Below are 16,020 nucleotides of genomic sequence, written 5' to 3' on the forward strand. Positions count from 1 at the left end.
GCCTACTCTGTCACTTGGGATCCCTCTCCACCTTCATCAAAAGTAGCATCTGTGCTACCCATTTTCACCTCCTGTAATATCTACTCCTCTCTCTTTCCAGGAGGAAAACAGCCCACAATAGAGCAGAAAGACTCAAGGTGAAATGGGACTGCACAACATTCAGATCCTCATCTCTAATGGGGAAAGTAATCTGACTCTGATCACACCTTATCCCCGCCCCCCCCCTCCCAACCACTCCCTACCCATCAATGGCAACCTGACCATGTGCAACTCCTGGACTGGATTTGGAGGCTACCCATAATTTGCTGTGCCAGGACCCTCTCATTGAAGGTGATCTCTGTTGACTTGACTGAGTCCTGCTGAAAACCTTCACAAGCTGTCTGCATTTGTGTTTGCATTAAACAACAAGGCAAGACAAAAGTGAAATGAGCTGTATATCTCTAACTGAGGGGTCAAATGACAAAAAAAAACTAAAGGAAAGCAATTGAAGGCAGGGATGCTGCAACTATCATGATATACCCAGAGAGAGTACTACAGGAGTGAGTGAAGAGACCAGAGATGCAGTCTGATCCAGTCTGTGAATTGGGTGCCTATCCTAGGCACACACAGTCTTTTCAGCAACATCACAATGATAGCTGCTAGGGCAGCCTGAGGTGCAATATTGAAATGCAGAATCATCCTATAAATCAATCAGATCTGTACCACGAAGATCATAGAGACTAGCAGGTATTGGATGGCAATGTCCATGATGGTGCATGTAGCTGGTCCCATGGAGTGTGCCCTTACATCAAGCTAGGTCTTGCCCAATATCTCATGCCGAATCTTCCACAAATCTTACTGTAGCCCATGTTGCTTGAGCCTCTGTAGGATTCCACATCTTCGGAGCTTCCTCCTGCTTTCAGGACAGTGTATTCCTCACATGAGTTGTCTGAAAGAGTTGTGATTTTACTTTGTTTAAGGGAACTGAAAAAAAATCTGTCTGAGGTCCCCGTAGTGGTGGTCCCACTAAAACCTAAATAGAGATAGATTTGCAACTGCATTTGAGACATCAGTTATGATCTTTGAGATGAAAAGACTGAAATGTTTTCTGTTGTATAAGGGTATTGGAGGGTTTAATTCTGAGGAGTGTATTGAGCAGTATCCATTGTAATGAAATCACATCTACCTGGGCAGGAGAACATGTTTAGATCTCAAGAATATAAGACCTCACATTGAGGACTCTCTATCAGATCAACGTAATATGTGTTGCTGATGTGTAATAACCTACAACTGGTTTAAGACAAGAATCTGTTCTTGTTAGACAATCAGATGTTTTTTTTTCTCCAATATTAGACCAGGGCTTGTAGACCCTCCCAGGAAAGAGCATAGTGGATACATATCGAACAGATGTATCCTCTGACAAATAGCAATTCCAAATACTCGAAATCTGAAATGGAAATAAAAGGTGCTGGATATACTCAGCCATTTTGCAGCATCAGTGGAGAGAGAAAGTGGTTAAAGTTTAGAGTCCAAAATAACACTTCTCTGTTTTATAGAAAGAACACCTTGGAATCAAATCATTAGCTCTGTTCTTCTCTCTCCATAGATGCTGCCTCACCTGCTGAATATCTCTAGCATTTTCTGGTTGCTGCTTCATCTAAATGAATTGTGGTGAGAATCCATCATACAACATTTTCCATTCACTGTTCCTGACCTGAGGCATTTGATCAAAAGCAAAAATGGTTAACTGTTTCTGCTTGTGGGTAACTCCAGAACAAGTGAGTGATCAAAATCAGACAGTCAAATAATTCAGGGGTCTTCTTTTGTGTATCATAATTGCAGGTGGTTTTTAAGGATAAACTTGACAAACATATGGCAGCAGAGAGAATATAGATTTACAGAGCAAGGTGAGAAGTTAGAATTAGAATAGGAGGGAGTAATTAGAGTAAGAGGGGGTAGTGAGAGGGGATAGGAGAGTAGGAGGAGGAAGTGAGAGCGGAAGAAGCTAGTGAAAGCAGGAGGATGGTCTTCTGGAAGAATTGACCTATTGGACTGATTAACCGGCTCCAGTATTGGAGATCCTCTGAGTTTGGAAACTATGCAAGGGCAAATGCAATCAAAATAGATTTGTGAGCAATTAATGCATTAAATGATATTGCTATAATTACATTCCTCTTTAAGAGGGGGGAGAGAGAGAGAAATGGTCTTTTGAGAATTCATCAATAGGATCCCTTTGTAATAAAAATTATGAATCTGAGTTGAGGATGAGCACATTTGCAATAGCAATAAAATTAGAACTAATTCTGTGATCCCTCACAGCCTGGTCGGTCACCCTCCTGTGCAAACTGAATTAAAAAGCTGCTGACAATTAGCTCTTGATTAGTGATGCGAGTAAATCTGGCGTTGTATCAAGAGCAAAGTAACTGCGCTTTTCCCAACTCCCGCCCAATTAATGGCTAGGCCTAATTGTACTGTCGCTTTTTAGCAATACACAAACCATGGGTCAGCAAGATTTACAATTCAAACCAAAAGATAATGTGATTCTGTCGAGTGCTTCGCTGCAGTGATTAATAACACTGAACTCCAGTCAAGGGGGTAGTGCAGTGAATCAGCTCCTCTTTGACTAATGGCTTGTCCACTGAGCTGGCTGTCCTCTCACCTACATGCCCCTAAACAATGGTCAAATGTTTCCCATTTTAATAAACACAAGTTACCTGCTGTTCTCATGTCATGTTCTGCCTGACAGAGCAAGCTAACTGTCTACCAAGTCCAAATGCCTCACAATTAGGAATATGGCAGCTGCTATCCCTGGACCTCCAGTTTACATTTAAATGCTTTTCCTGCATTAATATTTCACAGACTCAGCAGCCTGCTTGCTACTGGAATGTATTCAATCGATAAGGATTCTGTTTCTCCGAAAAGAAAAATATTGTAAAAGTGCAGTCTTGACGGGGTTGGTTAAAGAGAAAGACCTTGTATTCAGATAATGTGTTACATGACCTCAGGATATGCCAGTGTACTTTACAAGTAAATAAGTATTTTTTGTAACTACTGCTACTGTTGTAACATAGGGAAAGGAAACATCCAATTTGAACATAACAAACTCAAAAGCAGCAACGATACAATGGGCTGGATCTTCCTGTCAGCGCTGAAAATCTGGCTAACACTGATGACTGCAGCCTGGCTAAGACCAGAAGACATAACAGTAGAAGTAGGCCACTCAGCCCATCAAGTCTGTTCTGCCATTCAATGAGATCAGGGCTGATCTAATAATCCTAAAACTTCATGTTCCTGCTATTTAATCCTTAAATCCTCTGCTGATCTGTCTATCACAGTGCAGCAATCTATTCAAGAACATATTCAGAATTGAAATGCAAAGAGGAATGGAGCACTTTTAATTCTTCTGAATTAGAGAAGCTAAAATTTCGCCTCTCTGATGTAGACAAAAAAAATTGGAAAATGCTCATCAACTAGCTTAGAATGAATCCAAACTCGAGAATACCGCCTTTGAGATATTGAAGGCTTTAGGAGATATTTCTGCTCAATTCCTAAAGATAAACAAAGAGCTGAAAACGAAAGAGGAAGCAGGATGAAGAATAAGTGATGTACCAAAAATGCAGTGATAAGGTTATGAGTTTATAGGTGGCTCAATGGTTAGCATTGCTGCCTCATAGTGCTAGGAACCCAGGTTCGATCCTACCCTTGGATGACTGTCTGTGTGGACCTTGCACATTTTCCTTTTGTCTACGTGGGCTTCCTTCCACAGTCTAAAGATGTATAGTTTAGATGGATTAGCTATGGCTAGTACAGGAATGGGGTTGGTCTGGGTGGGATGCTCTTCAAAGAGTCAGTGTGGACCTGATGGGCTGAACATCCTGTTTCCACACTGTAGGGATTCTGTTAACTTGCACATAAAGTCAATCATGCTCAGCATAAGTAGTTACAGACCCGTAAAGGCAATTAGAGATGCACAGTGCACACAACAGACACTGCAAATCACTCATGTAACAATTTTAAAAAAGTAAATGAAAACAATGGCACTTGTGAAAAAAGCTGGTCTATAAGATGTTGAAAATTGCAGCGCTGGAAAAGCACAGCAGATCAGGCAACATCTGAGAAGCAGGAGAATCGACGTTTCAGGCATAAGCCCTTCATCAGGAATGTACACTTTTTGACTCTGATCTCCAGCATCTGCAGTCCTCACTTTCACTTGGTTTAAATGGTGACCAAGTAACCATTGTCCGTTGACACAAAAAACTCATCTGGATTACTAATGCCTGTCATGAAATGAGTTCTAACTTTATTACCCTGGTCTGATTCATAAATGCCTGCTTAAATGGCATAATAAGTCACAAAGTTGTTTTAAAGTGATATGAAGCCTGAACACAAGTAGTGAAACTGAAGAGATGAACCATCATTGACATATGCACTAGAAATGACAATGAAAATCTTACCCCTGCTGATCTTGCAAAGTCCCTCTCAGCAACATTTGAAGTTTTATGTTAAATGTGCGAGAACTGATCCACAGAATAGTCAAGCCTAGCATTGTAATACTCACAGAACTATACCTTACATATTAGAGGGAAAATTGTTCTTTGGAGTCATATCTGACATGTAGGGAGATGGTTGTGGTTGTTGAAGGTCAGTCATCTCAGCTCCACCACATTTCGGCAGAAGTTCCTCAGGATAGTGTCCTAGGGCCAATCATCTTCAGCTGCTTCATCAATGACTTCCCCCCATCATAAGATCAGAAGTGGATATTCGCCGATCATTGCACAATGTTCAGCACCAGTTGTAACTCTTCAGATACTGAAGCAGTGCGTATCCAAATGCAACCAGACCTGTGCAATATCTAGAATTGGGCTGGCAAGTAGCAAGTGGCATTTATGCCAAAGTACCAGGCAATGACAAGTTAAATATAACCATCACCTCTTGATGCCCAGTGCCATTAGACTTTCCACTGTCATCATGCCACGAGTTACAATTGACCAGAATTGTGGCTAGCAGGGCAGGTCAGAAGCTAGGAATCCTGTACCTAGTAACTCACCTCCTGTCTCCCCAAAGTCTGTCCACCATCCATTAGGCAGTGTGATGAAATACAGTACTCCCCATTTACCTGGATGGGTGCAGCTCCAAGAACTTTCAAGAAGCTTGATACCATCCAGGACAACCACCTTCAACATTCACTCCTTTCAGCAGTGATGCGCAATGCAGCAACTCACCAAGGCCTCTTCAACAGCACCTTCCAAACCAACAACCTCTACCACATAGACAAATAAGGACAGCAGATACCTGGGAGCTGAAGAAGTGTCATACCAGACTGTGAACATTAACTCTGTTTCTCTGTCCATAGATGCTGCCAGACCTGTTGAGTTTCTTCAGCATTCCCTGTGTTTGTTTCAGAATTCCAGCACCCGTAGTGTTTTACTTTGAAATTAAACCCTTATTATACTTCAGTTTGTTTCAGACTCCAGACCAGAATGCATAGACATAAAAGAAAGGTGCACTGGCAGCTTACAGTGAAATAATTCTCCTCGACTCTGGTGAGAATGTGGAATGAAATGAATGTGAAAGGTGATTGGTAAATCAAATAATTGCATGAGACAGTTGGTGAATGGTCAGCTCTTGAATTCTGTAACTTGCCAAAGAGACAACCAAGTGATTTCCAGCCCTACAGCTCCCATGCAAATAATCAAAGATGAATATCGCACTAGGGTGAAATCTATCACAGAGATACTCTTTACAGATTCATTACCAGGCTGCTTTGACTGTTTGATTAGACTCCCTGGTGCAACACCAAAATGGAGTCAATCTTAAACTCGAGCCATCCATCACAAACTCAGGAAAATACCAGTCAGAAACTGAAAGCAAGATTCACTCAGCAGCATCATCATCAAACCACGCCATATAAGTATAGCAGAAAATCACAAAACTAATGGGCTGGGAAATTAAAATATTTGGTACAGCTTTATTGCACTTGCAATACACTCCAAAAGCCCTGCAGCCAACAGTTTAATTTTGTTTGCTAGCATTTAGGAAACACCATGGTGACAATTTAATTAAATGTTCAAAATAAGTTCTTTTTCTAAATGCATTTATTACCTTGAAGCAAAGACCTTTTCTAATTTCCTTAGGTAAAATTGAAGAAGATTACATTCAAAAAGGTTGAATTAGACAGAGAGCTGCAGATTATTCATTGAGTGCTTTTCCTATCAGCCTTACAGTGCACTATAGCACTAAAGTCAAACCAATGGTACCTCTGGTTGAAGACTGATAAGAATTGAGAGAACCAGATTTAATATTCTATATACATTAAGAGATGTAAATCTCCATTGCCAAAATAAGCATTACAGAAAGTCAGAAAGAAGGATGGGTTCTGAAGAAGAGTCACTGGACCGAAACATTAACTCTGCTTTCTCTCCACAGATGCTACTGGGACTGCTGGATTTTTTCAACATTTTCTGCTTTTTAATTCAGAGAGAAAGGTAGATCTGTTGTCACTTATCATTGAAACAAATGATTGAATAATTTGCTTTGATGTGTTGATGGAGAAATAAATATGGGTGAGTAGACTGTGGAAAATGCTCCCTGCTCTTCTTCAAACACTGCCAATAAACTCTTTCACAGCTTTCTGCTGGCATTTCATCTGATGACAACATCCTTTGACAGTGCAGCAAATCCTCAGTACAGTATTGCACTGGGATTCCACATAGATTGTGTGCTGATGGTTCTAGAGTGGGACTTCAACTCAAAACTGATTCAGAGGGACCAACGACACAATTAAAAAGCAGGAATGTTTCAATCAATTTTCCTGTTATGCCTAAGTTTAGGACGTTATATTTAACTTTGTGTTGCATCTCTGTTTTAGAAAACTTAAATCTGAACTATGTCAGTGAAAAAAAAACAGCCAGAGTAACCTGACTGGGCAAGTCTGATCAGTGAGAGTTAAATATTGTGCATACCATATTGTGGCTCCCCTGCAAGAGGTGGAAAGGCTTGCAGAGAACTCCAATGCCTAAGACCTGAGAAGATAAAGGTAAGGACAAAGTCAGAAGAGATTTACCAGGATGTTGCTGGGAATAGAGGTTTTGAGTTATAGGGAGAGGCTGATAGGCTGGGATTTTTTCACTGGAGTGAAGGAGGTTGAAGGGTGACCTGATAAAGGTTTACAAAATCATGGGGCATATAGATAAGGTGAATGGCAGGTATCTTTTCCTTGGAATGGGGGATATCAAGACTGGGGGCATATTTTTAAAATAGGCAGAGAAAGATTTTAAAAAGACATGATGGGCAATTTTTTTTACAGAGAGTGGTCATATGTGGAATGAACTTCTAGAGGAAGTGATGGAGTTACAACATTTAAAAGATGTTTAGATAAGTAGGTGAATTAAAAAAAAATGTTTGGAGGGATTTGGGCCAAGCACAGGCAGGTAGTACTAGTTTAGTTTGGGATTATGGTCAGTTTGGACTGATTGGACCAAAGGGTGTATTTCCATGTTGCATGACTGTATGATAAAAATGAGAGAAGATCAGAGTTGGAGGAATGCAGTGATCACAGAGGGCTGTAGGAGAATAGGAAGTAGCAGAGCGAGAGGAGTGAGCCTGTGGAGGAACTTGTAAACCAAGGACAATAAGTTTAAAATTGAGATATTCTTAGACCAGAAACCAATGTAGGTCAGTGAGCACATGGGTGATGGGACAATAGGATTTGTTTCGAGTTAGGATATGGACAATGGAAGTTTTTAGATGAGCTCACATTATTGGGATGGGTGGCTATTTAGAGGACCATAATTCCACACAAAAGCAGATGGCAATTGATGAGTGGAATCTCAATTTTCATGGAGTGGGATGGAAATCAGGGCACATTATATGCAATCAAGTGTTTTTGAAGTTTAGCCACTGTTGTAACATAGCAATTCCACAAAGGGTAAGCTCAACAATCAGGAAATCCTGCAGTGGGTAATACACTACAAACTTGTCCACAAGCCTATCTATGAGACGCAAGTCAGGAGTGTGATAGAATGCTCCACATTTGCCTGGATGGATGCAGCTCCAACAATACTCAAGATGTTTAACACCATCCAGGACAAAGCAAACTGTTTTATTGGCACCACATCCACATTTATTCATTCCTCCCGCCACCAATGCTCAGTGTGTGCCATCAACAACATGTATTACAGAAATTCACTATGGTTCCTTAGACCATACCTTCCAAAATCAGTACCACTACCACTACCATCTAGAAGGGCAAAGGCAACAAATACATTGGAACACCACTAACTACGTGTTCCCCTCCAAGTACTTACCATCATGTCTTGGAAATATACCTACATTTCATCAATGTCAAGGGGCCAAAATCCTGGAAACCCCTCCCTAAGAAGATTGTGGGTCCATCTACACAAAATGGACTTGAGTGATTCAAGAAGGCAGTTCGCCAACACCTTCTTAAGAGCAACTAGGCATGGGCAATAAGTGCTGGCTAGCCAGTGACACCTACATCCCATGAATGAACAAAAGAAGACATTAGATTAGATTACTTACGGTGTGGAAACAGGCCCTTCGGCCCAACAAGTCCACACCGACCCTCCGAAGAGCAACCCACCCAGACCCATTCCCCTATATTTACTCCTTCACCTAATACTATGGTCAATTTAGCAAGGCCAATTCACCTAACCTGCACATTTTTATACTGTGGGAGGCAACCGGAGTACCCAGAGGGAATCCACGCAGACACGGGAAGAATGTGCAAACTCCACACAGACAGTCGTCTGAGGCGGGAATTGAACCTGGGTATCTGGCGCTGTGAGGCAACTGTGCTAGCCACTGTGCAACATTTCCTGGGGCAGATACTAATTAACACTGAAGTGAAAGGTGGCTTCAAAAATACTTCTAAATTTATACAATGGTCATACTATGGATATGGTATTGTTGGAAATTATAGTAAATTTATGAAATAATTTTCAGTATTGATGCCAGCATAAAATAATGGATAAAGGAGTGCTGTGCAAATGCATTGCATATTCTTCCACTAATATCACCACCACTAATCTCCAGGCTATGATCATTAAGACAAAACGGTCCATTATTTGAAACCATTCAGGCACAAGATATAATGATTAACTAGACTTTGAGAGTTTGCTTTGGTCATTCAGTATGAGACCATCTTCCTTCCAGTAGTTGATTGTAATTTCTTAATTGACTCTTTTTTTGTAGTATCTGTTCTTACTCATTTGCAGTTGCTTTAAAAGCTTTCTGTCTATTTGTTTCCTTTCTGGCTAGAATCGTGAATTCATAGACCCTGACATTATTTTGAAATCAGCTTACAATCGGGAGACAGGTGTGGGGGTGGGGGGAGTGGAATTGTGTGAGAGAAATCTAAAATCCAGTTAACAGATCACAATCTTTGATCTTCACTAAACCATACCAATTCACCTTAACTTTCAGATTTTGTAGGTCCAAGCTTTTAATCAAGCATAATGCTTGCCCACATGATGTAGTATCAGTCGTATGTTAAAGGACGATGCATGAATAGAATCTGAAGTTCAGAAGGAATAATGGTTACATAGTAAAACTCAGGATCAGTGGGACTTCACTGGGATTACTGCTGGGTACAATCAGGAATGGGAGGGACATATACTCCTCCTGAAGCTGGAGGAAGGAAGCTGCAGCTCTTCCCAAGAAGGCATGACTAGAGATTGCTGAGGAGAGCATTCTATACTGTGGTAATTCATGCAAAGTAGGAAATAATTCTATGGGCTGTTACTTCAGAAAAAGTTAATATGCTGGAGCAAATTACTGCAGATACTGGACTCTGTACTGAAAACAAAAATGCTGGAGATCACAGTGGGCCAGGCAGCATCCACGGAGAGAGAGCAAGCTAACATTTCCAATCTAGATACCTCTTCAACAGAGTGAAATGTGGAGGGGGCAGCATCTATGCAATAGTTGGCCAAGGTGAAAGGGGTGTTTTGGGAGGGGGTGTTCTGGGGATGAAAAGATGCTAATAATGCAGAATAAATGATCAGAATGTGGGAATGACAGAACAATGATGTGTCTAACTGCGATACTGGAAAGAACAGACAGTCCACTGGAGTGTGGGGTGGGAAGAGAGGACATGGTGACAAGAGAATGCAGCAAGTAAAGCTAAAAGAAAGGGAAGAAATGGGAGTGAGTTCACAATCTGAAGGTGTTACACTCAATATTAAGTTAATATGTTGGCTAATCTGCCTCCACCTTATGTTTTAAATCTCACCATTCACACTTACAAATAGAATTGAAGCTTGCCGAAGCTACTGTCTCATTACAAAGTAGACAAGCAGGAGGCTAGAAGAACACAGTAAGCTAGGCAGCATCAAGAGATGGAGAAGTCAACATTTTGGATATAACCCTTCCTCAGGAATGGGGGTGGGGATAGAGGAAGCTGCAAATAAAGGGGAGGGTTTTGGGTGGGGAGGGGGCGGAGTGACGAGGTAGGGGGTATGACCTGGTTGGCTGATGGGGGAATGAATCCTGTTGTTACCTGGAAGGAGGGGTTGGTTGGTGGAATGAAAAGGAGGAGGCAGGGCTGGAAAGGGAGGTGGGGCATGGGAAGGAAGGTTATTTGAAATTGGAGAACTCAATGTTGAGTACTCCGGGTTATAGGCTGCCCAGGTGGACGATAAGGTGTTGTTCCTGCAATTTGCGGTCTGATTCACTGTGGCAATGTAGGAAACCGAGGTTGGTCAGAGGGGGAGTGGGAAGGGGAATTGAAATGGGTATTGGCTGGGATATCAGGCTGGCCCTTACAGGCCAAGCTGAAACGCTTAGCAAAATGATCCCTATGAAAGTAAGGACTGCAGATGCTGATGATCAGAATCGAAGAATGTGGTGCTGGAAAAGCACAGCAGGTCAGGCAGCATCTGAGAAACAGGAGAATCAAAGTTTCAGGCATTACCCTTCATCAGGAATGAGGTTTGTGGGCTAGGGCTGCGATATAAATGGGAGAGGCGTGGAGCTCAGAGGAAGGTAGGTGGGAATGTGTTAGGTAGATGAAGGTGCGGGTGGAAGTGATAGGTGGGGGGGAGGTGGAATGGATTGAGGGGGAGGGAAATGAGGAAACCGGTGAAATCCACATTGATCCTGTATGGATCCTGCATCCTTGGGATCCTTCAAACTTGGGACACTGCTACCACACAAAATCATTTCCCCTCCCCCAACCTTATCCTAGTCCCAAGCCTCCAACTTGGCGCTGCCTCCTTGATCAGTCCTACCTGTCCATCTCTCTACTTTCCCACCCTCCCCTCCGACCTATCACTTCCACCTACAGCTTCATCTACCGATCACATTCCCATTTACCTTCCCCCCAGCCCCAACCCCCTCCCATTTATCTCTCAGCCCTCCCTGGCCTGCAAGCCTCATTCTGATGAAAGGTTCCCTTAGTTTACATTTGATCTCACCTGAAGCAGAGAAGACCACATCGGGAGCACCGGATACAGTAAATTAGGTTAGAGGAGAGGCAGGTGAACCTCTGTTTCACCAGGAAGGACTGTTTGGGGCCCTGGGTGGAAATGAGGGGGTTGGTGTGCCAGGAAGTTTTGTGTCTTTTCTGGTTGCAGGGAATGTACTGGGGGTTCGGAGGGGTTGGTGGGGAGGATAGCATGAACCAAGGATTGTCGAAGGGAACGATCCTTGCAGAAGGCAGAGAGGGGTGTGGAGGAGAAGATGTTCTTGGTGGTGGGATCTAATTGGAGTTGGTGGAAGTGTTTGAGGGTGATATGTTGAATGCGGAAACTGGTGGGATGGCAAGTGAGGACAAGAGGGATTCGGTCTTTATTATCCTTTGCTTAAGCAGCCCATATCCTGGAAGACTCAACATTAAGTTCTCCAATTCCAAATAATCTTTCCACGCATCCCCCGATTCCCTCTCCAGCCCTTCCATTCCACTGACCGACCTTTCCTTCAACTACCAATCAGATTCATTCCTCCCATTAACCAACCAGGTTGTATTCACCATCTATGTTCACCTATCCCTACCTCACCACTCTGCCCCCTCCCCTCCTAAAACTCTCTCCCACTTCCCCTTTGTTTGCAGCTCCCCCTACCCCTACCTCCATTCCTGAAGAACGGTTATACCTGAAATATTGACCTCCATCTCCTGATGCTGCCTGGCTTGCTGTGTTCTTCTAGCCTTCTGCTTGTTTACTTTGGATTCCAGCATATCATACAGCCTCATCTGCAGGTTTTTTTGTCTCTAACTAATTTAGTCTCATTAGAGAGAGCTGACTGGTGGTGAATTTAGCCTAAGGATCTCTACACCTCAGGCAAAGACAAGGTTCTCATGGTAACTTCAACCAATGCAGGAATTGTATCCTGTTGGCATCATGCTACACTGCAAACCAGCTATCCAGCTATTGGAGCGAAACAACCCTCACTCAGAACATGACCAAATCATAGAATGGAGACAGCACAGAGAAGGCCATTTAGTCACCATGTCTGTGTTGGTTCCCATCAAGAGCAATTCAGCTAGTTCCATCCCTCACCATTTCTCCATTGTTCTTAGAATCTTTTCTCTTCAGGTAATTGTCCAATTCCTTTTGGAAAGCCACAATTGAATCTGCCATCATCATGCTCTCAGACAGTGGATTCCAAATCCTGTTGATTCATTGGGGATAGAAATAGGTTTCTGCCTATGTTCTTTTATTCTTTTGCCTTAAATCAGTGTCCTCTGATGTCTGCCAATACACCAGTTTCCTACTATTTACTCTGTCTAGGCCCCTCTTGACTTTTATGAAATCTCCCCCCAACATTCTCCTTCCAAGAAAGAACAGCCACAGATCCTCCATTCAATCCATATAACTAGAACAATTCATATCAAGTCTTTCTGTACTCTCTTGTCCTACCTAAATTGTGGTGCCCAAAATTTAATACAATTCTCCAATTGAGGCTGAACAAGTATTTTATAAAAGTTCACTGTAACTTCCTTGTCTTTGTTTACTCGATCCCCCTATTTAGGTCCAAGATTCCATAGACCTTTTAAGTCACTTTCTCAACCTGCTGTGCCACCTTCAACAATTTGAACAAATATAACCCTAGTCCTTATAACCCTAGACCTTATAACTGCTGCACCTTCTTTAAAATTGTGCCTTTTACTTTATAGTTTTCCTTATTTTTCCCACTAAGATATATCACTTCATACAAATCTATATCTAATTTCATCTACCATGCCCACCCATTCTACATTCTCTTGCTCTCTATCACTAGCCTCCGCATAGTTTATATTTATTCCAAGATTTGTGTTCACCTGAATGTTTTGAAATTCAGCCCTGCACCCTCAAGTCTTGAGACATTAATATCAATCAGGAAAAGCAATGGTCCAAGTACTAAGTCCTGGGGTATCCTACTATATAATTCATCCTGTCCAAAAAACCAGCCCCTCTTACTAATGCCAGTAAAAGCCAAGTGTTGTGGATGCTGGAAATCTGAAATAAAGATAAAAATTGCTCAAGTAGGTCTGGCATCATCTGTGGAAAGTGAAACAGGGTTAACATTTTGAATCCAATATGATTCTTCTTGACTAAAGGGTGCTGGGAAGTGATAGTTGTTATTGCCGTAGGCAATGCAGGAAAAGAAATAAGTAAAACCGTTGATGAGAATGCTCAACGTAAAAGACAAAGTGAATACTAATAATGGTAGTAAAGGAGCAGTAATGATGAAAAATAGATGTTAATGGTAGTGTAAACTGTAGAAAATGTATCAGCATTGCTGACAACAAACCCATGCAAACAAGACATGTGGGGGTGTTGGTAGTGTGAAAGTGCAATAAAAGTGGAAGGACATTGCATATATACAAAGTGGTCATCCAGTCTCTGTTTGTTCTCTCCAGTGTAAAGGACACCTCATTGTGAGAAGTGAATACAATAGTATAGATTGAATAAAGTGCAAGTAAGTCATTGCTTCATACGGAACGTATGTTTAAGGCCTTGGACAGTGAAGGGGAGGATGTAAGTGAGCAAATATTACACATCTACAACTGTTTGGAAACAATGATAAGATTCCCCTTGTTTTACCCCATCATTCTCTGCATTTAAAGGGTTATTCTGTCATTGGTGGTACAGTGGATGGTGAAGAAGCTTATCTTCGAGTACAACGGGACCTTGAATAAATGGGCCGATGGGCCAAGGAGTGGCTGTGGAGTTTAATTTAGAAAGGTGTGAGGTGCTACATTTTGGTAAGGCATTTCAGAGGAGGAGTTGTACAGTTAATGGCAACATCCTGGGGAGTGTCATCAAACAAAGAGACTTTGGAGTGCAAGTTCATAGTTCCTTGAAAGTGGAGTCTCAGGTAGATAGGATAGTGAAAAGGTTTAGTGAAGTATACTTGCCTTTATTGGTTAGTACATTGAGTATAGGAGTTGGGAGGTCATATTACAGCTGCACAGAACATTTGCTAGGCCACTTTTTGAATTCTGCATTCAGTTTGATCTCCTTCCCATAGGAAGGGTGTTGTGAAAATTGAAAGAGTTCAGAAAGGAATTACAAGGATGTTTAAGGTATTGGGAGAGGCTGAATAGACTGGGACTATTTACCCTGGAACATTGGAGGCTGAGGAGTGACATTAAAGAGGTTTATAAAATCATGAGGGGCATCGATTGGGTGAAAAGCCAAGGTCTTTTTCCCAGAGTAGGGGAGTCCAAAACTAGAGGGACTAGGTTTAAGGTGAAACGGGAAAGATTTAAAAGGGACTTAAGGCACAACGTTTTCACACAGAGGGTGGTGTGTGTATGAAATGAGCTGCCAGAGGAAGTGGTGGAGGCTGATACAATTACAACATTTAAAAGGCATCTGGATGGGTATATGAATAGGAAGGGTCTGGAGGGATATGTGCCAAATGTTGGCAAATGGGACTAGATTCATTCAGAATATCTGGTCAGAATGGATGGATTGGACTAAAGGTTCTGTCTCCGTGCTGTACAGCTCTATGACTCTGTGGCTGGTGATTTTAGTCACCACCAGCAGGATGTGAAACCTAAATGCATCTCTTGTGAGCATTCTGCAGGGATTGCTCACTCCATGACACCCTGCTACTCCGCCATCACTCCTAACATTTCCAAATGGCATCTTCCCATGCAGTCACGAAATCTGAAACATTTGCTCTTCTACTTCCTCCCTCTTCACTATCCAAGGCCCCAAGCAAACCCTTCAGCTGAAGAAGCAATTTAGTTGTACTTCCTGCAATCCAGGGGACAGTATTCACTATTTACAATGAGGCTGACTCAAAGTATTGGCCAGACCAAGTACAGATTAAGCAATTGCTTTGTGTAGCATGTCCTCTTCATCCATAAGAATAACTTCGAACTTCCAGCTGTTTGCCATTTCATATACACTGTCTTGCCAATATTTCTTGCCAATGAAGGAGCACTTTACAGACTCAACAGTGAGTTCAACAATTTCAGTGCATGTGCATTGTCTTCCATTTTGATTACAGTCTCTTCCCCCAGCCCCATTACCCGGTGTCCCCCATTAGTCAATAGAGCTGACCTATTTTCTATGATTTACATCATTTATTGCCACCTATTCTTCATCTATATTATTCCTCCACTTAGCACGCCTTTTGTCTTTTTTTCTGTGGAAATCCTCATCATCTATTAAACTTGTTCCTTCTCTATCTTTGCCAACAGCATAAAATCCATTATTTTGTAGCCTGCTTCAATTCGAAAAAAGGGTCATATTGGACTTAAAACATTAAATCTGTTTCTCGGTCCACAGATGCTGTCCAACCTGTTGAATTTCTCCAACATTATTTGTGTATTTTTTGCTTAACATTATCCCATATTTCAAGCCATTCAAACAAGTACATATCTATGTTACTTCTGCTCCTTTCTTTAAATTCTTTGTCATCAGTTTTGCTAATAAGACTGTTATGTGGCAATTTATTAAACATCTAATGGAAGACCATGTTTACTGAATCAGCCATACTAACCTCTCTACCCCTCTATTTTATTTCACAAATAAGTCAGACAAATTATTGAGACATGCTTTCATCAGAAATAAATCCATGCTGGCT

The sequence above is a fragment of the Hemiscyllium ocellatum genome, chromosome 10 (assembly GCF_020745735.1).
Source record: "Hemiscyllium ocellatum isolate sHemOce1 chromosome 10, sHemOce1.pat.X.cur, whole genome shotgun sequence".
Taxonomy (NCBI): Eukaryota; Metazoa; Chordata; class Chondrichthyes; order Orectolobiformes; family Hemiscylliidae; genus Hemiscyllium; species Hemiscyllium ocellatum.